A 24,822-nucleotide genomic window follows, 5' to 3' on the forward strand; every position below is an offset into this window, starting at 1 on the left:
CTTTGCTCTCTATATGCACTACGAACCCCAGCAGGCACACACAGACCTTTTCAGTACTAACCAAGATCTGACTCATCTCCTTTCATGCTGCTGTGGTTTGGATGTGGTTTGCTTGTCCCCACCAAGTCTCAAGTTGAAATTTGATACCCAGTGTGATGGTGTTGGGAGGTGGGGCCTCCTGGGAGGTATTTGGGTCATAGGGGCATATCCCACACGAACTGATTTGTGCCATTCTCAAGGGATCAAGTGAGTTCTCACTCTCATGAAATGAGACTGTTTCTAAAGAAATAGATTTGTTCCCTGAGAGTGGGTTGTTACAAAGCCAGGACGCCCCTTGGGTTTGGTCCTTCTTCACAGGTGCTCGCTTCTCCTTTGACCTTCTCCACCAAGTTTTGATGCAGCACAAAGGTCCTCACCGGAGGTCAGCAGATGCTAGTGCCATATTTCTTATATAGCCTACAGAACTGGGAACGAAGAAGACCTCTTTTCTGTATAAATTATACAGCCTCAAGTGTTCCTTTATAGCAACACAAAACGGACTAAGACAAATACCTACCTATGTTCTACCTGCTGTGGTTTCCCCTCCTAGCCACATCCTTGGACAGGATGCTGCTTTCTATACCCACATCAGACACTGTCCATGGGAATGTGCAATGGCAAATTCACAAATATGGGGCATTTTCCCTCCCGTTTGTACTGTTTACCTGATTTACTGGTGGCCTCAAAACCTTTTGATTCAAGCTCAAAGAGGAGGTCAAAATGAACACAAAAGGGAAACATAAAAGGAGTTGATTCTTAGAAGTTTTGTTTTTAAAAAAAAAATAAATTTTACTGTGTATATTTGAGTTTTACAACGTGATGTTATGGGATACATATAGACAGTAAAATGGTTACTACAGTGAAGCAGACTAACAAATCCATCATCTCAGAGTTACTGTGTATGTGTGTGACAAAAGCAGCTACAATTTACTTATTTAACAAAAATCCCTAATACAATTTTAATAACTTTAGTCCTCATGTTGTACATTAGATCTGTCATTTGTCCAACATATCTGCTTTTTTTTTTAATCCTTTGATCTACATCTCCCCAATTCCTCTCCCTACCTGCAACCCATGGAAACTGCTGCTTTATTCTCTGTGTATTAATATTTGAGATCTTTTTAAAAATATTTCATGTAAGTGAGATTATGTAATATTTCTCTGTGGCTTATGTCACTTAGTGTAACATCCTTTAGGTCCGTCCGTGCTGTGGCAAATGGCAAGATCTTCTTTCTTAAGGCTAATACGCCATTGTATACATATACCACATGGTCCTTATTCTTCCCTTGATAGACTTTTTTTTTTTTTTTTTTGAGATGAAGTCTCACTCTGTTGCCCAGGCTGGAGCACAGTGGTGTGATCTCAGCTCATTGCAACCTCATCCTCCCAGATTCAAGCAATTCTCCTGCCTCAGCCTCTAGAGTAGCTGGGACTGCAGGCTTGCAGCCACCACATTCAGCTAATTTTTATATGTTTAGTAGAGATGAGGTTTCACCATGTTGGCTGGGCTGGTCTCAAACTCCTGACCTCAAGTGATCTGCTCACTTCAGCCTCCAGAAGTGCTGGGATTACAGGTGTGAGCCACCATGCCTGGCCAACTCCTCCCTTGGTAGACATTTGTTTCCACATCTCGGCTATTGTGAATAATGCTGCAGCACACAATGGAGGGCAGACATCTTTATGAGGTAATGATTTCATCTCCTTTAGGTATATTCCCAGAAGAGGAATTACTGGGTCATATGGAAGTCCTATTTTTAACTTCTTTAGGAACCTTCATCCTGTTTTCCATAATGGCTATACCAAAATACATCCCCACCAACAGTGAACTAGGGTTCCCATAGTTGGTGGTTACAAACGGTAGCACAGGGAAGTCTTCCTACAGACTTAACAGAAGTCTCTTGCGAGTGGCAGAAGAAACAGGAAGTCAAAATGAACAGACTTCCTCTACACCTGGGGTTTTTCAAACTTCCTTCCAGGGAGCCCTAAAGTCCCCCAGATGCTTCAGGGCTTTGACAGTGGGCAAAGAAATGATAAGCAGGTGAGGCTCTAGATTGCCCCTGCATTAACTGAAGTATTTGCATTAAAAGTAATGGCAAAAACCGCAATTACTTTTGCACCTACCTAATTCCTTCCTTTCTGTGATTTATATGTATGAGGTTTACCAGAGCTTTTGTCAGAAAGTCTACAGCATTTGCAGAACCCATGAAAATTAAAATAAATCAAACATGTCTCTCTTAGAAAAAGTTTAAAATCCTTTGCTTTAAGCCAATCTCAGAAAACACTCCCTAACAAAATAACCTAACAAGAAACCTCGAGGGTATGGCACTCTCAGAATATTTACAACGTAAGCTAATATTGTCATCTGAGATTGAAGACTGGGACAGGCAGCCACTCTGCCAACCATATCAAGAACAGACCTACCTTGCCCACAACACAGAAAATGGAAGACAACTGAGTTATGGACCATTTCCCTACTTTCTTTCCCTCTGGAAGTTTAGATCCTTAGAGCTACAATCTGAAACCCCAAAGAGCACAGATCTGGTCTCCTTTCCCCACTATTGCTTAAGTGTTAGACACATCCATTCACTCAAACAACTCTCTCCAGCACTGTCTGAACAACCACTACTTGCGGGACATGAGCCAGGGGATATGGAGCCCCCGCCATCATGGAGCTAAAGACAGACAGACGTACAAACAAATAATTATAAATACAGGCCATGCATGAGCTGTGGCAGAAGCACAGACACGCTCTCCCAGGGACACAGGAAGGAAACAACCTGTTCATGAGTCATCCACCAACCGACCAAATGCATATCATTTCACTTAAAGAAAGAAGTTTTAAAAACATACTCATTTCATAGGTATTTATTGTATTTATAGTATGCTGAAATTAGTAAGGCTCTGGGAAACACAGAGGCACATCAGAAAGGTTCCAACCCTCAAGACGCTTAAAGTCTAGTAGGAAGATAAGACACTTTGCAAACACAACCATGCTTTACATGTGACAAGTCTTATCACTGAAACATCTCCCAAAATCATGTCCTCCATGTTGCCTCCCTGGTGCCACAGAAGATAAACTTCCTTTCCACAAAGCTCCAGTGTGGAATTCCGAGGGCCCTCCTTCCTAAGGCCAATCCAAATTATATCCATTCTCTCTCTCTCTCTCCTCTCACTGGCTCAACTCTCTTCACCTCACCTCTCCTCTCTTTTCCCTCCCCCTCCTTCCTTCTCCACCAGTATATAGTCATGACTTGCATTCATTGATTCATTAAGTCAGTATTTACTGAGTACCTGTTATGTGTGAAATATGAGGTTAGAAGCCACAACGGACATAAAAGTGAAATAAATGAAAGGTGAAATCATGTATTAAGAATAACCACCACAGTAAGATGCACTTTTTAACTCATTCACTCCTCACCTAAGCTTTGGAGGAAAATAGGTATTACTCTATGGATGAGGAAACTGACATCTGAAATTGTGTGACTTGTCCAGACCATCAGATTCATATCTAGGGTACAAAAATGTAAAGCAACCATCCCAGGTTTCATTATTGAATGAATTCACAAAGCTGAAATTAACATAGGTGCCCTCATACATCCAACTTCCTACTTAAAAGTACTTCTTGAAAGGCTAATTGGCATCTCAAACTCAATTTGGCCAAACCAGAATTCTTGGTTTTTTCTCAAAAAACTTCATTCCTCTTTCAACCTTCCATTAAATGGTAGCACCAACATCCAACTGCTCAACCTAAAAACCCAAGAGTCATCCTCAGTTCATGCCTCATCACCCGCTAGAAAGGTTATTAGGATAAAGATAGACAATACCAAGTGTGGCAAGTATGTACAGAAACGAATCCTCATACGCTGCCAGTGGGAATACAAAATGGTAAACAGTTTAGCAGTTTCTTAAAAAGTTACACTGATCACAGGAACCAGTCATTTCCATTCCAAAATCTGTCCATGAGAAATGAAAATGTGTTCACAAAAAGACCTGTACCTTCATAGAAGAATTATTCATCATACCTCAAAACTGGAAACAATCCGAATGCCCAGCAGCATGGTCTATTGCCACTAAGGAATAAAATGAAACAATTACTAGTAAGTGCAACAACACGGAAGAACCACAAGAACACTATGCTAGGTAGAAAAGTCCAGATAGAAAAGACTACATGTTGGATGATTCCTTTTCTATGAAATTTCTTTTTAAAAAGAGAACTATAGAGACAGAAAGCAGATCAATTGTTAGCTGGAGGCAGGAGCGCAGACTGACTGCAAAGAGGCAGGAGAGAACTTGTGGGGGTGATGGCAGTGTTCTAAAACTGGACAGCATTGATGGTTTCACAAGTGTACAAACTTGTTAAAAAGAAACTCCACTACTTTAGAAGAGGTGACTTTTGTGGTACATAAATGATACCTCAATAAGGACACAGAACAGAAAATATTAACATAGAAAGCATCCAAGGTACTGTATCACATTTTCATTTCTCATGGACAGATTTTGGAATGGAAAGGTACTGTATCGGGCCTTCAATGGGATATTGAGATAAGGTACTGTATCGGGCCTTCAACGGGATATTGAGATAACTAAAATACTGCCCCACCTAAAAAAGCTTCCACTCATCTTCTTCCAGTTGCAGAAACAGGTCAGATCCATGGAAATTATTAGATATCATGTGCCAAGAAATGACTGCCAGACACATACAACAGCACAAGAAAGTGTGGAGGAAGAAGGGGGTCCTGGAGCCAGGCACTGGGGAGGCCTTACAGATGATGTTCATCTCAAACAGAGCCGTGAGAATGAGTGGAAATTAGAAACGAGGAACAGGGTGGATATTCTCAAGAAAAAGCCCAAAGGCAGGAATGCTCAGGGCGTGGCAGTGATCAGGGGGCTGTCTGGCTAAAACAGAGGCCCACAGAGGGCAGAAAGAGCCCCAGGCCAGCTAAGAGCCGCCAGAGGCCCGACCACTCCTCACAGATTTTCCTCAAACTTCAGGCCTTTGAGCACTGTGTTCATGATTTTTGCCATATTTAAAACTACAGTACAATTAATTTATGATTTACTTGATACGTTTTAAACTCACTTTTTACCTAGATTTTTAAAGGAAATTTTATATTAAATATAAAGGAGAACCAGCATCATTTGCAAAAATAAATTTTTTTTAAATAAAAGAATGTTACTGAATTCACAAAGCCTATAGCTATCTCTAAACTTGAGACCTACTTCTATTAAAAAAGATAGCGAGTATTGAAGATTAAAAACATTCTAAAATTCTAAAACAGCAAATTCTAAAAGGATAGGCAATACATGTAATAACTAATTTTATTTAGCACTTACTATAGCCACACACTGTTCTAAACACTTCTTTGTGTCATTTAATCTTCACAGTAATAATACCTATCTCATCAGGCTATCATCAACCCCATGTTTCAGCCTAGGAAAAATTAAGGCACAGAGACCTTAACTAGCTTGACCAAGGTCATGCAACTTGTTCAAGGTCATAGAGTAACAAATTTCAGGGTTGGGACTAAACCCAGGTAGTCTGTCTCCAGTTTGTATACCTACCCACTACAATTGAGCCAATCCTCATGTGAAATAATATTTAGGAAGGTTTACATGGTTAAGATCTATTTGATGAACTAAAAGAAGAGACCAGAAGACTATTGCAATGATCCAGGCATCAGATCCCATGAGCCAGTGGAGCCGGGCAGGGGTCACTGCTGTTAGGTACAGGCAGCAAAGGGCTGCAGAGCAGGAGCAGGGCCCCTACCCAGGGCTCTGGCCAGAAGGCAAACCTTAAAGAACGAGGCTAAGGCCCAGGTCAGAAATGCAAAACCTACTGTGAAAGAGAAGAGCTAGAACACCACCATCCTTAGGAGGCCAGAAGTCAGAACTTGGAAGCGTGGACAAGTCACAAGGAGAAGTCGGAGGGTACTCCATAACCAGCATCCAGAGCAGCAGGGTCGCTGAAATGCCAGGCCCTGCCTCGACTCCCGATGGCACCCAACAGCCTCTTACGATGTAACACTGCCCAAGTCCTTGCACATTTCACTTCCAAACGTAATACTGATACGAAGACTTCAATTTTATTTGTAAATGGATTTCAGGTCTTTCAAGAGCACAAAATTTAGCTGTACCTTGGCCTAAATCCCCTCTTTGAAATTCAAAGTAATCACTTAGGACTGGGATCTAATTCTCAGAGAAAGTATTTTAAAATTAAAATTAAGCAATACATTTAAATGCTATTTCCAAGCTCTGACAGGTCTGAAACATCGTGAATACAGACACCATTAATTCACAGACATCAAAATTGTGTTATTACCTTAAATCTTCAAAAATCATTGTTTGGAGAAAAAACAGGATAGCAGATGAAACTGTCAGAATAAGAAAAAAAGAAAACCTCTTTGAAGAAAATTTCCTTTGCATAGTTTAAAAGACTCAAAAACTCAAAAACAACTGATCTGGAACTGCCCAATTTGATACTTAACTCAGGTTTTGTTAAATAAGCAGAAAAATTAGACATTGTAGGTTTCTGATTCACCCTGGAAAAAAAATGTGATTTCTTATTTCCCCGGAGAAAAGCTTTAAGTGCATCAATAGATTTCTCTGGATATCAAATATTTCTCCATCATTGTGAGTAAATTATATTTGGATCAAAATCGGATGGATTAAATTTCTCTTAAGATACCCAAGAGATTTCTAAAATACAGGGAAATGTCACATATCTAAAAACAGTATTTTATCCTAATACCTCCATGGAAATGTCTCTCGATTAGAATATTAGCCACAAAACAAATCTAAAGTGAGTTTTAGATTTGACTAATACAAAGTAACTTGTTAAAACTACATTGTCATTTGCTGATGTTAAGATCGAATTCATCTTTTGGGCCCTTTAAAAATCTCTGGAAATATGGCTTTATATTTTTGTTTTTAACACAGAAAAAGAAACGTATCTGAATGAGTGATAAGTTGGATAGGAGTCACAATTTAAATGTTATGTATGCAACAAAGAATGTAAGTATGGTTATGTGCTTCCAAATTCTTGATAAATGCACCCCCAGTCAGTGCCATCAGCTTGGAGGCTTAATTATTCTCATCTGTGTTATTTTTGGCTTCCTGACTAGACTACAAACTCCTTAAGAGCTGAGATTATTAACTTTTCTAATCATCCATTAGCACCGTGCTGAGCACATCTAGTCGTTCGGTAAATATTGATTGAATTCCTACTCTGTTCATGGCACTTTGGTCGGTGCTCCAGGGATAAGGTGATGGAGTGAACACAGTCCCCTTCACAGGAGGAGCGGGTGGAATAAAACGCAGCCGTGTGATGGGCAAAGGGGGTCACAGCATGCCAGAATGGAGATCACAGAGAGGGATCCCTCAAGCCCCGTCACCACCTCCTCTTGCCTATTTGGTTCGACATGCGGTTCAAGCTCCAAGGTGACACAATTTAATCCCAGGTCAGTGTTTATAAAGTCTCATCTCTGCTTGAGAAAACAACTTGGTAAGATTTGGCAGTAAAAGACGAGACCCTTAGCGCACGGATGTTAGTGAGCACCCACGCCAAATAGAAGTGCTCCATCTGTTTTGTGGGAGAAAAGATGACATACATTTTCCTAGGAGGGCGAAAGGAGGGCTGGGAAGCAAGGTGGGCAGCTTCGCCCTCAAGCAGGAAGAAGCTGTGAATGAGGCCATCTTGGCAGCAGGAGTAACCAGGGTTAGAGGCCCCCCAGCCACCCTTCTGTGGTGTGTGTGGTGTGGCCCCTCCCCCATCACTCTTTCCAGTCTTCAGGAAAATCTAGGACATTCTCACCTGTGCTATGGGTCAGGTTTTGCTGGGTTTGCTTTGTTTTGTTTGGCTTTTTGGTTTTTTTAGCAGCAGGGTTTCGTACCATCGCCCAGGCTGGAATGCAGGGGCACCATCACAGCTCACTCAGTCTTGACCTCTGTGCTCAAGCAATCTTCCTGCCTCAGCCTCCTAAGTAGCTGGGACTACAGGTGCACACCACGACAGCCAGGAAATTTTTTTTATATATTTTTGTACAGTTGGGGGTCTCACTTTGTTGTCCAGTCTAGTCTCAAACTCTGGGCTTCAAGTAATCCTCTTGCCTTGGCCCTCACAGTGCTGGGATGCAGGCATCAGCCACCAAAGCCATGGGTGAGCTTTCAATAGAAAATGAGACAGGAGTCAGCAGAGGGGGTAGAGTTCAGTGGTAGAACATTTGACTACAGATCAAGGGGTCCCCAGTTCAAATCTGGGTACTCCCTCAATTTCCTTTATGTTGGCCAGGTGCAGTGGCTCATGCTTATAATCCCAGCTCCCAGGACTTTGGGAGGCCGAGGCGGGCAGATCACCTGAGGTCAGGAGTTCGAGACCAGCCTGGCCAATATGCTAAAACCCCATCTCTACTAAAAATACAAAGACTTGTCAGGAGTGGTGGTAGGTGCCTGTAAGTCCACCTATTCAGGAGACCAAGCCAGGAGAACTGCTTGAACCCGGGAGGCGGAGATTACAGTGAGCCGAGATCATGCCCACTGCACTCCAGCCTGGGCGACAGAGTAAGACTCCATCTCTAAATAAATAAATAAATAAACAAACAAATAAATAAATAAAAATAAAGGAGTCAATTCAGTGTGAAAAGAAGAGCACATGTGGGGATGCCCGAACTTTGAGGCAGAAGTAATCGTGACAACACAAACCCCCCTAGCCACACACACACTCCAGAATTTAGAGAAATGTTAAGGAGAGCTTCACGTTCCCATGGCAAGGAACTAGGGACTAAGCCAAGGAGCAGGAGGCCCAAATGCCAAGTGAGTTACGGAAGTCAGCTACAGGATGCCAGGTTCAGACCACCAAAGGAGCACCAGCAGCCTCAGAGCAGGCCCCTCCACGGGGAATCATCCACTGCCCTGTCTGCCTAGTTCTTATATGACGCCTCCTGATCAACCCCTTCCTGCTGTTGCTGTGGACGGCCCTCCATCTGAACCTTGTGTACAGCCCACACAGGCCTGCTACCCTTTTGCTGTGCTGGCTTAGCCTCTGGCCCTGCCCTGCCCCACCTCCATTTTAATCCATGTGGTGACATCCTGCCCAGGCATCTCCCCAGCATCCAACCTCAGCCTGTTTCCCATTTGCTACTTCTCTGTCAAGACAGTTTATCTGGACTATGCCTTGCACAACAGCCTTCAGCAGCACGGAAGCCCCTGCATGTGGTAATTAGGAAAGACTAGTCTTTAGGAAGAAAAGCTGTAAATAAATTTCACACTGAAGATGAAGTTGCCAAGGCCAGGCACAGTGGCTCACACCTATAATCCCAGCACTTTGGGAGGCTGAGGCAGGAGGATGGCTTGAGTCTAGAAGCACAAGACTAGCCTGGGCAGCAGAACAAGACCTCATCTCTACTAGAAATTTAAAAAAAAAAAAAAAAAAAATTAGCCAGGCATGGTAATGCAAGCCTGCAGTCCCAGCCACTCAGGAGGCTGAGGTGGGAGGATTGCCTGAGCCAAGGAGTTCAAGGCTGCAGTAAGCTGGGATTGCACGACTGCACTCCAGCCTCCACTCCAGAGTGAGAACTTCTCTAAAAAACACAACAAAATAAAAAGAGACAGCTGCAGGCTGGCACAGAACTGACAGTCCACAAAGCACAAGGCCCGTGTGCAGTCCATGTGCAAAGAACCTCGGCTCCTGGAGGAAATCACAGCATGGTTCTGCTTCCAAACTGCCTGAGTTTCAACTATACTTTCAAATATTCAGAGAAAACGGGGTTGGTCTCTGTAAGAAATTTCAGGGGGGGAAAAAAAAAAAGACTTAAAAATCTGCAAGAAGCCATCCCATTGAAATGAAACAATAATAAAGGGGGATAAAGTTAGTTCCGAGGCAGGGATATGGATTCATAATTGCCAGAGTAACTTCCCCTAGACTGAGAAGAAGAATGTCGTAACTGTATTAGCAACCAGGCTGCTAGGCCTCCATCTTCTTTCTCTGCCTTTGCCTTAAGGGGAAAAACAGAAAAAGAGGGGGGAAAGAAGCAAGTGAGACCAAGCAAGGAAGATGTGTGGCTTAGAGTTTCAATTCATCAGCTTCTGAGGAAAGGAGATTAATTCTGACAGGAAGAGAGAAAGTGCTAAGCATAACACAAGAAAGCACTTAAAATCACCACAGGTCAGGAGGAAAGAAGAGCCTCCAGGAACTTTGCTTTCAAGCACTTTTCATAAGTAAGCGACTTTGTGACCAGAGAAGTTAGGTAAATTGCTCAAAGCTGCACAGCAAATTAATAGCAAGCCAAAACCCAGAATTCCTGGGCCCACTCTCAGTGATCCTTCTGTGGGGCCACAGTGGCTTCTCACCTTGGCTCTGATGAAAGAACAAGCCCAGCTGAGGGGAAAACACTTTGTGGCTCATGGGCATGGCTGGATAGCCAAGAGCCCTGTAAAGCTTAGCACCCAAGCACCAAATATGAAGGACTAAGAAAGGTTTTCCTTAAATTGTGCAGGGAGGGACACTGCGGGGAAGGAAGGAGATCCAAAGCGTCATGATGTGACACTTAAGAACAGTCAGGTTTCGTAAGGGAGCTATTCATTTCTACCAGGAGCTCACGTCATGGCTGCTAGTGAGAAAGGCAGTAAGCTGTGATGTTCCTGTAATTAAAGAGCTTTATTTTTCTAGAACGAACATGGTCGAATGTGGTGGCTCACACCTGTAAGCCCAGCACTTTGGGAGGCCTAGGCAGGCAGACTGCTTGAGCCCATGAGTTCGAGACAAGCCTGGGCAACATTGCGAGACCCTGTCTCTACAAAAAATACTTAGCCAGGCATGGTGGCACATGCCTGTTAGTCCCAGCTACTTGGGAGGCTGAGATGGGAGGATCACCTAAGCCCAGGAGATTGAGGCTACAGTGAGCCAAGATCCTGCCACTGCACTCCAGCCTGGGCCACAGAGTGAGACCCCGCCTAAAAAAATTTTTAAAAGTACCAGATCATATGCCAAGCCAGGTGCTATCTCTCACCTGGTTCTTGAAACCTGTGAGCCTGGGGGCAACGCTAAACTCTGCGGGATGGGGAAGCAGTCCCCAGAACCTCACAGGTAGGATCCTGCCAGTGGCAGAGTCTCAGGACACGGCAGTGAACAATGGAACAACACGAACGTCCAGCATGCCTGCGGCGCTAGCACAGCTTCTAAGCGTGGCTCGTGTGAAAAGCTAGCAAGGGACCACTGGCTCCAAATGTGATCCTCATTTATTTTCCATTTGAGACTAACCTTGTTAAGGATAAGAAAGACATCTATGTTCAATCACTTGCAGGTGAAAAAATTCCAACTTGGAGTGGCTTCAGGAAAGAGAGGTAAAGAGAAACAGGGCGATGGACTGGTTGTTTTTGGTCAAAGAATCCAAGGCAATGCTGAAGAGTGAAGCCACGGGAAGGGCAGGAGCGTGGTGAGAGCTCAGGAGCCTGGAGGCAGCGGGACCAGCTACCATTTCTGCCTCCTCCCATGGGCCTCAACCTCTCCTGCTGGAAGCAGGTCTTCTCCAGGGTGCAGCACCATGGCGGCTGCCAGCCCTAGAGCTTCACAGTTTACAGCTCCCATCTCTGGAAAACAGGCACACAAGCTGCAGGAAGGAGATGCTGTCCAGACAGGGTCAGATGACCCACCCCAGGGGTCACTGGTGCCTGAGGGCAGTCTCAGTGGCCAGTCCAGCACCACAGGAGCCATGTGAAGGGGGCTGGGCCGAGGGTCCCCAGTGAGCCTACAGGACCCACCTCCATCACACCAGGCTCCACCTATGAATGTGAACATACGCCCACACCAACCGTCCACACACACCTCTCACGTTTCAGCTTCCATCCTGGTCTCCACCATGGGTATTACACTGGATAGCAAACTGGCTGAGGAGGGAAGGAGGAGGAGGGAAGGAGGAGGAGGGTAAGGAGGAGGAAGAGAAGGGAAAGAGCGAGCAGAAAAGGAAATTTCAAAATTGTAGAGACATCTTTACAGTACTCACCTCTCCCCATCCAAAACACCCGTTACTGTGTACTTACTGGAAAACAGTGACTATGTTTTCCCAATTTGGCTTTATAGCAGTTCTAAACCAAACTTTTATTTTGTGTGTTTAATTTCCTATGCTACTGCTCTCCACAGAAATTGGTTGGGCTTAAATCCCAAAACCTTCAAGGAATTAAGCACAGAAGTGAAAATATTAGTGAATATTGTCACTAATATTAGGGTGAATAAGATGCTGTGAGATACATCTTGACACATATAAATGCTGTAGCAACAACGTAGAGAATTATAGAGGGCTAACACACGGCCGGGGATGAGTCAATTGGACCAATGGACACCAAGAGGCTCCTAAATGGACAATAAGAAGTCGCTAGGTCCAGATTCCACGCGGCACTGAGGGCCTCCAGAAGGACGGGACTGTAATAAACTCATTAATAGATGAGTTCTCAGAAGCCTCAGAAAGCAAGCGAAGGAGGGAGGAGTGAGGGAGGCTAAGAAGAGAAAGAGCAGAAAAATAACTATGAATAAAAAAACAAAAGGGGCCAATCCAGGTGGCTCATGGCTGTAATCCCAGCACTCAGGGAGACTGAGGAGGGAGGATCACTTGATCTCAGCAGCTGAAGACGAGCTTGGGCAACATGGTAAGACCCTATTTCCAAAAAAAAAAAAAAAAAAAAAAAAAAAAAGGAGACAGGTAGTCAAAAAGAAGTCGTGTATAAAATGATAAACAGTAGTACAAAATTTAGATTTTCTTCAACATCTTCCCCTATCTTCCCCCTTTAGAATACACACATTTTTGAGTCTCTCCCACCTTTAAAAACCCTACCCCTTTTGAACCTGCTACCTTATTTCCAGCCAAGCTGTTGAAAGAGAAGCCAGGATCTGCAGGTCTCCACGCTTCCCCCCTGGCCGTGGTGCCTGGCTCCTGCCCTCCCTGTCTTCGCCCATCACTGCTGGCAAAAGCTTTTGGTTGCCAAATGCAATGACTGTGGCCGACCATCCATTTCTTCCTGATGTTCTCATTTCTCTTGGTTTCCTGAGTACTCTTTGCTTTTCTAACTACTTTTTCCACATGAACTTGGAGGCTCCTTGTCCTCTGCTCTTTTTTTAAGTTCTGACGTACATGTACAGAATGTGCAGGTTTATTGCATAGGTGCAGCAAACCACGACACACATTTACCCATCAACGCATCACCTACGGATGAAGCCCAGTAGGCATTAGCTTTTCTTCTTCTACGGTTCTCCCTCCCCCTACCCGGCCCCAGTGTATGCTCTTCCCTCGCCCCCCATCGTCTGCTCTTAAATGTTGAGATCCCACAACACCCATCCCTGCCCTCCCTTCTCCTGATGCTACCCACTCTGTCGGAGCTGGGTGGAGACACTTGCGGAAAGGCAGGAGACTAGGAAAGTAGAACCCAGAGCTGGGAGGCACTCCAGAGCCAGCCACTACTGTGTATAAGGGAACCTCCCAGCCTCTGTTTGACTCTTTCTTCTGCCAAAAGCGAGCTCACTGCCCCGCAAAGCAATTCCCTTGTGATAAACTAGACTGGGGCAATCAGGAACAACACTGCCTGCAGGAAGCGATGGGAATGGAAGCTGCACAAATGCATACCCATGTTGACCATCAAGAGTCATTCTGAGAGAATCTTTTCCCAGGAGGTTACAGGACTGTGGGTTTAAGTAATAATCAACCTTCCTGCTTCACAGGTGGACCCAGAAGCCAGTCCTCCAAAAAGGAAGGCTGGAGCTCAGGTGGAGCTAAAGGCCGTGTGCGCCTACAGCTTAGCTGCCTGCCATACACCGCAGCTCTTGCAGGAAGTGTGGTGATGTCACGTAGCCATCAGTCACTCTTACAAAACAGGGCAACAGCATGACAGTACACTGTCCCCTAAGTGTCCCTACTGGACCCATCACACTGCAAAACAAACATTCTGTGCATCTGGCAGGAGCCAGGTACCATTCTAGGCTCTTTCCCTATTATCTCATCTATTCCCAGAAATAGCCACTGTCTGTTTTACAAATGAGAAAACTGAGGCAAATTTATCCAAGGTCACACAGCCAGTAAGCACATGACGTGAGCTCCGACTCACAGTCCAAACGCGAAGTCCCTGAGCTTTCCACCAAGCCAACATGTCCTTCACTAGAGAACACATTTCTGAATGTGCCTATTTATACTGAGGCGGCAGACATCGACGTATGGTCACGAAAGGTCCTGTGGAGAGAGGTAATAAGCAAGCCTTCATTTCCCAGCATCACACTCCACGGCATAAATGAGTTTCCATATCTTGGTATTAGGAAAAGAGAGGAAAGTGGTACCCTTGGGAGAAAAATATGAATGATGCTAACAGAATGTAGCAAAACCAATAAATACAGAGACTAATATTGCTCTGGGATCTCCGAAGCAGTTATGCCGGGACTGAGAACCACCTTACGAGAGTTCTTCGTGGAACCTGTTAGATCATAAAATCATCTCTTGATGCTAGAACATAAAACAATGTCTTTTTTATGTAAACACAACCTTGGGGAAACTGCAGATAACTGTGGATCTCTCTAGGATATTTTCTTCTGTCATACTGGGAGCCATTTCCTTCACTCACCAATATTTTTACATAATTGTAGAAAGACTTCTCTTCCATAAATATTGAACACGAATCGTAATGCAGAAGCTTAAAAACTCAGATCTCTTCTAATAACTGCTTGGAAAGTCAGCCACTGGACATGCACACACACAATCGTAACCAAATTTCTGAAGATGAATGGTTTGTGCTAGAAGGTAAAAACATAGCTTCCTTTTATTGAGATTCATTAATATTAATGCCTATTGGCCTGAATTATACTAAAAGAGTTTTATTGAACACACAGCTTCCAAATACAATACCACAGAGCATAAGCTCAATCATTCTTTAGTTCATTTAATGGTTATCATGTAACAGACATGCGTAGGTGTGGAAGGGATCCACATAAGTAAATAAGCTCTCATTAAATTTGCAATGCCATTATAGAGAAAACAGAAATACATTAATCACCATTATAAACTTAAACGATAAAAAGACAATATATGAAGTCTTCAAATAATATGACTGCATACCAAATGAGTAGTAAAGAAAATAAATGCTAGCAATTCCTAAGCAAGGAGGGTCAAATGGGTTGGCTGGTCAGGGACAGACTGCCTGAGCGTCCTGTTATCAGGACCACTCAGACACCCTGGGGCTCTGAGAACTCCTTCATGCTGATGCACACATCTCAGGGTGCAAGGAATGCTGAATGGTAAGCCAGACACCCCAGGGACCAGCAGAAGGCCCTGTAGAGGGCTCACTGGTAGATGAGGTGGCTCTTTATAAACTGCCTCTCCGAAAGAGGTAAGGCATTGGAGTTCTCAGCAATGCAATGCTTTCTCGGGGGCTCTGTGGCAGCCGGCTATTCCATTCTACAAATTCTTACGCGGTTTTCTTTTCATCTGCTAACAACAGTGCATTCAAAATTTTTTACTTCAGGTCTCATTTTCCCCAGCTGGAAAGTTATGAATTCCCTCAAAGTATTTCATTTTCATGACTCTTCTCTTTTGGGTACAATCTGTTAAAATATCAGGTATTTTCAGCAGGCCAAAGAATAATTTGTGGCCTCATCTGAACAATGCTTTTTAATTTTGCACATGACTTTTGACCTACGCAAAGTATAAAATACCTAATGGCAAAAATTTTTTTAAATCAAAGGTAAAATATGAGAACTTTTTAAAGGAAAATTCAACACTACTATTACTTTCCTATGGTAACATCTTCGAAAGAATTTATTTTATAAACATGCTCTGGGAAGACATTCGATGTTCCTAAATTTTATACTTTAATGTAATTATAATATAATCATCTAAATATATTGTCACATTTCTTCCAGTTTCATTACTACTAGCCTTTGCTGTATTAGGATGCAAATTTAATACACTTGTTCAACAAGTTAGTGGATCAGAAATATACCCTGCTGAGAAACACTCTAGATGCACTTCCAAGAAAGGATACAAAATTCCTACAGAAACACAAGTAACCATACCTTTTTTTTTTTTTTTTAAACATTGGGCAATAGTCTATGTCCCCTTTCATAAGAGGCCCAGCTTACAGAAGAGGTACCAGCTGACCCAGAGGACACACAGATCTCTGGTGAAGGAAAAAATCAAGCATTTGGCATTATGAGTCAAAGTCATTGAGTATCTCACTGAATGGGGAGAGCATTTTGATAGGATATTCAGGAGAAAGCAGCTGGAATCTGAGAACTCTGATCATGCCAGCAGCTTCTATAACCAGGCTAGGAGTTCAGAAAACATAGGGGGGAAAATGACTATCACCAAGCACCAAAGGGATTCTACCTCCATCTCCCCAAGGAGAGACACTGAAATGAAAGCACAAAACAGAGCCCCAAAGCTCTAGTTCCAGCTCCAACTCTAAGAGCAATCTAAGCTGAAACAGCCCCAAGGGGCGGCAGAGAAGTGGAAGAAGCCAAATTTAGCCTTGAAAGTCCCAAGATGTTTTAGACAAGGCTGCAAGAAAAACAGAAAACATCCTGTGTCTCAGTCCGTCAGGCTGCTGTAACAATTTATCATAACCTGGCAGCTTATCAACAATAGAAACTTCTTTCTCACAGCACTGGAGACTGGAAGTCCAAGATCAAAGCGCTGGCAGGTTCGGTGTCTGGTGAGAGCCCAAATTCTGGTTCACGGACAGTGCCTTCTCACAGTGTCCTCACATGGCCGAAGAGACTAGCTAGTTCTCTGGGGTCTCTTTTATAAGGGCACTAATCCCATTCATGCAGGTTCCACCCTCATGACTATTCACCTCCCAAAGTCCCCACTTCCTAATCCCATCACCTGGCAGGTGAGGATTCTAACATGAATTCAGTAGGGGCTATGCATTCAGACCACAGCAACCTGGGAGGAAGGAGCTCAGAGCAGGAGCCAGCCTCAGGGTGGAAGTGGAGATCTGGAACACTGAGGCCAGCAGCAAATTACAGAAAGTGTCCAGCACTGAAGAGTGTCATTGGACAGGTCAGAGTCGCTGCTGTTCCCTAAGCAGTGAGAGAATGAAATTCAAATTTTAGGTAGACGTTGATAATGCTCTGAACAGCTCAGGCAGGGGAGAGTGAAGACAGATCAGAGACCAATGAAGGAAAGAAGTCATCAGGACTCACGGGAGGAAGGACAACTCAAATGCAGAGGTAAGGCTCAAAGATGACCCTGACTGCGGCTTCTGGGATTTGAGAGGAGAGCAGTGCCATTGAGAGAGGTTGGGAAATTAAAATATGCAGTCAGTCAATCTTTTGGAAGCAAATGGTAAGTCTGGTTTTAGATCTGAGTTCAGGGTTACAGCATCTCATAAGTATTTGGAAACAGAAAGGCAGAACTTTCCCAAGGTGTTCAGACAAGGGTAGTTGGAAGCAAGAGAAGAAAGCAAAGCCATGGCCAGACTCTTACCCTCCTGACCTCTTACCTCTTTTAGCTTAAAATGTGGTAAGGAGACAAACACCAGTGGAAATGGTGAAACTGCTACCTGATGACAACTCAGGGCCTCATTAGAAATCTGACTTAGCTAACACGATCCACTCCTATCACATACATTTTCATTTGGCTGCAGAAATTCCATCTAGCAAATAAAGTTTTCTGATGTGGTAGGAAAAACCAATAACATAACCACTAATGGCAGGCCTGAGCCCCCAAACCTGGACGCTTCCTGTATCCTTCAATGCACTGTGCTCCTCCCCATTACTCAAACACTTATGGACTTACTGATTACGTGCCATAATACATAACATGCGTGTGTCTGTTGGCATGATACCGCTCAGAGGAACCCTGGCCTCCCAAAGAACTCAACAGGTTATATGCTACAGTCTTCCAACAAGTATTTATCATCAGCTTACTGTGTTCCAGGACAAAGAATAAGTCAATTCCTGCCCTCAGTTCACTGTGTAGTGCTACACATATCGATGAATATTGTGATGCTCTCAAACTTGGAGTTTATCATGTGAGAAAGATAAGAGCAGCATGCAGAAGATTCACAACTTTCATTCATCATGCACTAACACCCTGAAAGCATCTCTTGCAGAATTCAGTCTTCCATACATCCCCAGAGGGTTGGGGATATCAGCTAGCACAGGAGGGCAGGGCCAGCCAGCTGCTGCTGCATGGGAAGGGGCCTGGCCATCTGCCAAGGAGTAAGGGGTGATTAATGGCAGGCAGGCAGGCTGCCGGGACCCATACAGGAGCTACACCAAGCTTAGCAAAGAGGCCTCCACTCTGGTCCTTGCTGAGGGCCTGGCAGCCACTCACACTCATGAGACCCACACCCCAGGCTGATGTCTCCTCACCCAACCAGCCTCCCACTCCTTGGGTCAGCTGTCCTCCTCTCCTCCCTCCGCCACCCAAGGCAGGGGCTCACAGTGACTCCTGAGCCTGAGGGTCGCAGGCCAAGGCCCCACGTGGACTGCACTGAGCTTGATGACCTTTTCCCCAGCGCTGCTGCAGATGCCTAACAAGTCTCCACTCAGAGATTTAAAGATGAGGGGTTCCCCACCCTTCACCCTGGCCAAAGTCACAAAAATAACTCAGGGAAAAGTTCAGAGAAATCAGCAAAATTCCATCACCACTACTGGAAGAACTCAGAACATGCCCCATGGACAACAGGGCAGCTCTGTTAACTTCTCTGTATCATCATGGTCACACGAAAAGACCACATTTCTGGTCTTTGTTCTCAGGCATTAACTATATTCTTCCCAATGTCCATAAACCACTATTGACTGCCTGGTGTGGGTAGCATCTTGGGGAAGTGCTGTGAGCTCACCACGTGGGGAGGTGAGACAGATTGTGCAAGTTCTGTGCAATAAAACATCTAATTAGCAATGCAAGATGCCATAGAAAGGATTCATAAAGTAGTACATAGCTATTTGTCCAGTAGATAAGAAAGGGATCACTTAGGTTGGAGAGAAAAGGGATGGATTTCCAGAAGAAATGGAATTAGGGCGGGGAAAATTTCAAGGATGCTTCCTTGATGATAAGGATATATGGACAACACAGGTCTTTCCTAAGCAGGCCTTTAATAGACATTTAATGAATGAATAAGTAAAAAGATCCGAGTGTGCAATCCACACTATGGGTATGGTCGTATGAGCAATACAGAGGCAGAACAGTAAAACACATTAGGCAGGAGATGGGGTTCTATGGGGACACAGTGGAGAAAAAGACTGGGAAAGTAGGTAAGGATCACATTGTGGGAGGTACTGAATAGCCTCATCCCAGGGACTTCAGGGAAACACAAAACGTTCTGGAACAGGTTGTAAAATCAAAGAGCTCTGGGCAGGATGCAAAGAAGGGAAATAACAGTTCTGCATCCTACAATTTAGAAATTAATCACACATTGGGGAAAACTTTTCTAAAAGGAAAACTGTTTTCCATCATTTTCTTTTAAAAATCAATGTACAATAAAATCACTCACAATAAAAGAAATACACATAATGCTTTCTACATAATAGTGGAAGGAATTTGTCCCCAAAGATCTGTTCTTTGTATAAATGATGCCACCACAATTGATGCTTCAATATAAATGAATATTTATGAAATGTAAAATGACTTGGATTAACTTATTCCGATTTCACTCTCTAAATTTAGATTTTTAAATCACGCCAAAATGTAGATTTTGATTACAAAAGCAAGTTGGAGAAAAAAGATGTACTTGACAAGAAAAAGAGAGCAAAATTGAAAAAAAAAAAAAAAACTTGAAATAAGTATGACAAAAGATGACAGAAAGGTGGTCAATTACACTAAAAACAGCAAGACAGATCATCTTCCAAGTGGAGTTATTTAATTCACAAATGCAGTCACATTACAAGAAGCAAGTTACAAAAGAAGCATTAAGTAAAAAGTCTATGCTTCCATCGATTCTCATCTCATTACACAGCCCCCTACCCAACTATTAATTTCTTAGCTATCCTTTCAAAGTTTCTCTATACATACTATTTTCCCTTCTGTTCACAGAAAAATTAGAATACTCTATATATACACTGTTCAGACCTTGCTTTTTTCACTTAACGCTACATCTTGGCAATCCCTCCACACCCATTCATACAGATGTTCCACATTCTTTTTCACAGCTGCATATCCATTGTGACAATGAAACATAATTTATTTAACTAGCCACTATTGATAGGCATCTGGGTTGTTTCCAGTCCTGTGCTATTGCAAACAAAGCTGCAGTGAATAACCTGGTACAGTCATCATTTGGCATGCATGGAAGTTACGTTCAGAAGATAAATTCCCAGAAATTGAATTCCTGGGTCAAAAGGTATATGCATTTAAATTTCATAGATACAACCAAACTGCCTTCCATAAGAGTTGAGCCAATTTTATACTCTTGCCAGCAATGTATAAGAGTGTCTTTTTCCTTAAAAATTTACCAACACAGTGCATCGTCAAAGTTCTGGATTTTTGCCAATCTGAAAAATGAAAATGGTATTTGCATTCTCATAAGTGAAGCTGAGCATCTTTTTATATGCTTAAGAGTCAATTGTACTTGTCTGTAAACGGTCTGTTCATAACCTAATGTCTACCTTTCTAATAGATGTTGGTGTTTTTCTTATTTCTAGAAGCTTCTTATATAACTAAAAAGATTGGTCCTTCATCTATGATATGAATTGCAACTACTTACCATAGCTTGTCTTTTGGCTTTGCTCATGGTGATTTTTGCCATGCAGAAGATTTTACTATGATATGATCTAATTTATCAGTCTTTTACGTTTTCTGATTTTCAAGTCATGGTGAGGTCATGGCTTTCCTCACACCCGGATTATAAAAACATTCTATTCTCATACTTTGTTTCATTTTTTACAATTATCTAAATGCAAAAAGAGTATAGGAGTTAAGGCCAGAAACTCTATAGCCAAACTGACTAGGTTCATACCCCAGCTCCACTACTTATTAGCAATGTACGTTGTTTAAACTGCCTGACATCTATGGGTCTCAGTTTCCACATCCATAAGTGGTGACAATAGTTACTACTTCTTTGGGTCACTGTGAGGATTAAATGTAATTAGTAAATTACTACAGTGCCTGGTAGATAAGACACTTAACAAGTGTGAGCTATTATGTATCTGGAATTTATTCCATCAAACATTAAAATTTATCCTGGCTTACAGTGTAGAGATCCAACCCTTTTTTTCCATATGGCTACCCAGTTGTCCCAACATCATTTATTGAATATTTCCCCTTTTCCCCACTGACTTGAGATACCACCTTTATCAAATGCTACATTCCCTTATGTATTTAAGAACTTCTGATCTTTTTTCCTTTTTTGTACTTCTTGAATTGCTTTGTCTGACCACATTGGCTGTACCTACAATGTAAAATAATAACCAATCACTCAAAGTAGGCCAGTTCATGTTATAACCCAATTTAGGTAACCTGGGAGAAATAAAACAATAAAAAGTTTAAAGGTTTGAATCTTACCTTCTTACAAAGTATAAATCAATGACTAGATCACACTTAATAAAAAGGTGGAAGTTTCCTTAATACAAAAAAGGTAGGATTTATTTTTAAAGGCGGGATTAAAACTAATAACACCAAAAAGTCTGCTAACAGTGCACACCTGGTAAAAGGTACTAGGCTGTGCTCACTCCTCGTCTTGGCCTGAACAACAGTGGAAATTTCAATGTTTCTTCACTAAGCCTAAAGTGGGCTTTTGGGTTGAAATAGATGCATTATCATGTTAAGGAAATAGCCATTTATTCCTACTCTGGAATTATCTGCTCTTTAAATATTCGGTAGATACTACTGGTGAAACTGGACATAATGCTTTGGGAGGAGGTAACTCTTTAATAGCTTTATTTTTTCTATAAAATCAACCTTAAATTTTCTACCTGTTCTGGGGTCAATCAGGATTAATTATATTTTCCTAAAAATTATCACTTTCATCAAAGTTTTAAAATTTATTTTCAAAGAGTTCAGGTAGTCTCCTATTATTCTTCAAATTATCCGTTTTTACGATCTCCTCAAGTCTTATTTTGTATATTTGTACTTTCTTCTTTTTCTTGAGACTAGCTCATTGTTTATAAATGTTATTGGTGTAGTTCAATTTTTTTTCAAAGAGCCACCTTTTGGATTAATACATTGTTCTACTGTTTTTTTCTATTTAAAGTTCTTAAAAGAGGATACCTTCTGTTGGTGCTCTACATCTGTTTTTAACATCTGTTAGTGCCCAAAAAAGCACTGTACCAAAAAAATACAATGAACACTAAGAATGTAAACAAAAGAAAGCCAAGATAGAATCGAACTTGTCAAAGTCATTTTAAACAATAGCTCCAAATCCCAAACACCTAATCCCACTGATACTCTATAAGAAGGTAAGATTCATTCCCAAACACAGATTAGTAATGTTTCCAATATGCAAAAACAAGTTCTACATAAAAGTTGGGCTTTGTGTTAGTCCATTCTCACACTGCCATAAAGAACTATCTGAGACAGGGTTACTTACAAAGAAAAGAGGTTTAATTGGCTCACAGTTTCACAGGCTGTACAGAAAGCATGGCCAGGGGGGTCTCAGGAAACTTACAATCATGGCAGAAGGGGAAGCTGGCACATCTTCACACAGGGCAGCAGGAGAAAGAGAGAGAGTGCAAAGGGGGAAGCTACACACGTTTAAATAATCAGATCTCGTGAGAACTCATTCACTTTCACGAGAACAGCAAGGGGAAAGTCCACTCCCCATGTTTCAATCATCTCCCACCAGGCCCCTCCTCCAACACGTGGGAATTATAACTCGAAATGAGATTTAGGTGAGGACACAGAATCAAACTATATTGGACTTTTACAATAATTATAATAATTCACCGGAAATAAGATCAGTTCTGACTGTAAGGAACCCACATCTTAACAAAATGGAAGGTACTCTGAGGTTTTAATTATGAGCCTTCTACCTGCAGCCTATTTTGAACAATACCAATACAGTTCAACAAGAATGAATTCCCCTTGTCCCTCAGTCCCAAGTTCTCAAGAGTATTGCTTGGTGGTCAGGCACTGAAGCAGAATGAGACCATCTCCACATATAGGGCACACACATTGCCGTGTGCCCTACCAGCCAGCCAGCGCTGCCCAGGCGCCCCCTAACCTGAACAGAGAAGGCTGCAAATGAGGCAGTCCAGGGCAGGTTCAGTTTTCACCACTCACCCAGGTAGGCCTGTTCATGTTTTGATCCATTTTAGGTAGCCTGGGATAAATTAAACATTGAAAAAGTTTGAAGGTTTGACTCCTTCTCGCAAGGTGGAAAACTTGGCCACAGTTTGTAAAAGGGTGGAATTGTCCTTAAGAATATAAAAATGGTAGGATGAATACTAAGATGGTAATCCTTAACACCACAAGTATTTGGTAATGGTACACACCTGACACTAGGCTGATCTAAAGGCACTAAAGAAACAGGACTTCTGAAGTCAAAAGGTGATGCTTTTGTCACGCAACTTTTGAGAGTCAGGGTACAAATAACAACAGACATAGATGGAGGCAATGTGGACAAGGGAGGAGTTGTTAAACACGATGCAAGTTGCAGTGGAGGTGAATTCAGAACAATACTAAATCCTTAAGTTTCAAGTTTACAGCCACTGAAACCCACTGAAGAGATAACACTGCCCATTTCTGGGTCCAGTCAGGGCTTTCAGCAACCTGTCAAGGCTCAGGAGTGGAGACTAGAACGTCCACAATCTAAATTTCAAACACTTTTTGTGGAAAAAGTTACAACAGATGAACAATAAGGACATATGCACTGTAGGCTTGGCCCTACACCAAAAAAAAAAAAGTTTACTGGCCCAGATACAGAGATGTGTCGGTGTACCAAAAACACTCACAGCTATATGAAGACAGCGGAGCCTGGAAAGGAACCAGGTCCTGAGGTTTTGCAGTTAAAAGTTATGATGAGGATATGAAAAAAACTGTTGCCTCATTTCTGAAATGTTTGCTAATCTTTTACCAAAAATGTCATTTACATATTGGGAAACTGGGAAGGCTTTGGTTAAGATAAAGTCAAAGTAAATTTTGGTCCATCTTGACCTTGAACCAGTTTGGAAATCTGAACAAGAGTTTTTTGATGATTTGGTTTTTTTGGTGTATGGGAGGCACAGCAATGATACGGTAGCGTGTGAACGGGAAGTATAGCGCAAGCTGAGGAAGTTTCACATTTGAAACGTATTGCCTTTCAACATGCACTTATAAATACCTGCCTGTAAAAGAATGAAAAATTTTTAAGATATATTTATAAAGTTTAGATAATCTGGTTATATTTTATATATATAATTATAGATGTTTACTAGATTTGTTTCAAAACCCAATCTCTACATTTGCATCAAAAATAAACTTTTACTGCTGAGTCAGAGGTGAAATGATGGGGAAACCAGGAAACAGAAACTGCTAATTCGATTAACAAGCCAATCACACAATTTCTAAACTGCCTCTAATCCAAAAAAACCTCTACCTTTTCTAATCTCATACCGATTATTCTACGAGATGACAAACTCTCAATATGACCTCCTTCTATCCTCAACAATTCTTGAAGGAAAAAAGAAACTTCCTAGGAAATGTTTTAAATGCTGAATTTCTCTGGCATTGAGCCACGTGTAGAAGATTAAACATCACTTAATCATCCAACAGCTCTAAGGCAGTGGTTTACAAGCTTCAGGGTACATTAGAATCACCTGGAGGGCTTGTTTTAGAGCTTGTTGGGCTCCACCCCCAGGGTCTCCAATTCAGTAATGGGGCAAGGCCACCCCAGGTG

The 24,822-nt window shown here is 42.4% G+C and overlaps 1 protein-coding gene, 1 long non-coding RNA gene and 1 other non-coding gene across 8 annotated transcripts in view; 1 reads left to right on the top strand and 2 right to left on the bottom strand.

Annotated features, from left to right (window-relative positions):
• MSRA (methionine sulfoxide reductase A) overlaps window positions 1-24,822 on the bottom strand; it is a 390,657-nt gene that overhangs the window by 363,431 nt on the left and 2,404 nt on the right. The window lies entirely within an intron of this gene.
• Window positions 8,233-8,304, top strand: TRNAC-ACA. The gene has a single exon. It is a non-coding gene; the product is annotated as a tRNA-Cys (tRNA).
• On the bottom strand, window positions 13,137-22,579 carry LOC116276439. Its single transcript, XR_004186006.1, has 2 exons — window positions 21,300-22,579; window positions 13,137-20,901 (listed from the first exon to the last, which is right to left on the bottom strand). It is a non-coding gene; the product is annotated as an uncharacterized LOC116276439 (long non-coding RNA).

This window comes from Papio anubis, chromosome 8 (assembly GCF_008728515.1).
Source record: "Papio anubis isolate 15944 chromosome 8, Panubis1.0, whole genome shotgun sequence".
NCBI lineage: Eukaryota > Metazoa > Chordata > Mammalia > Primates > Cercopithecidae > Papio > Papio anubis.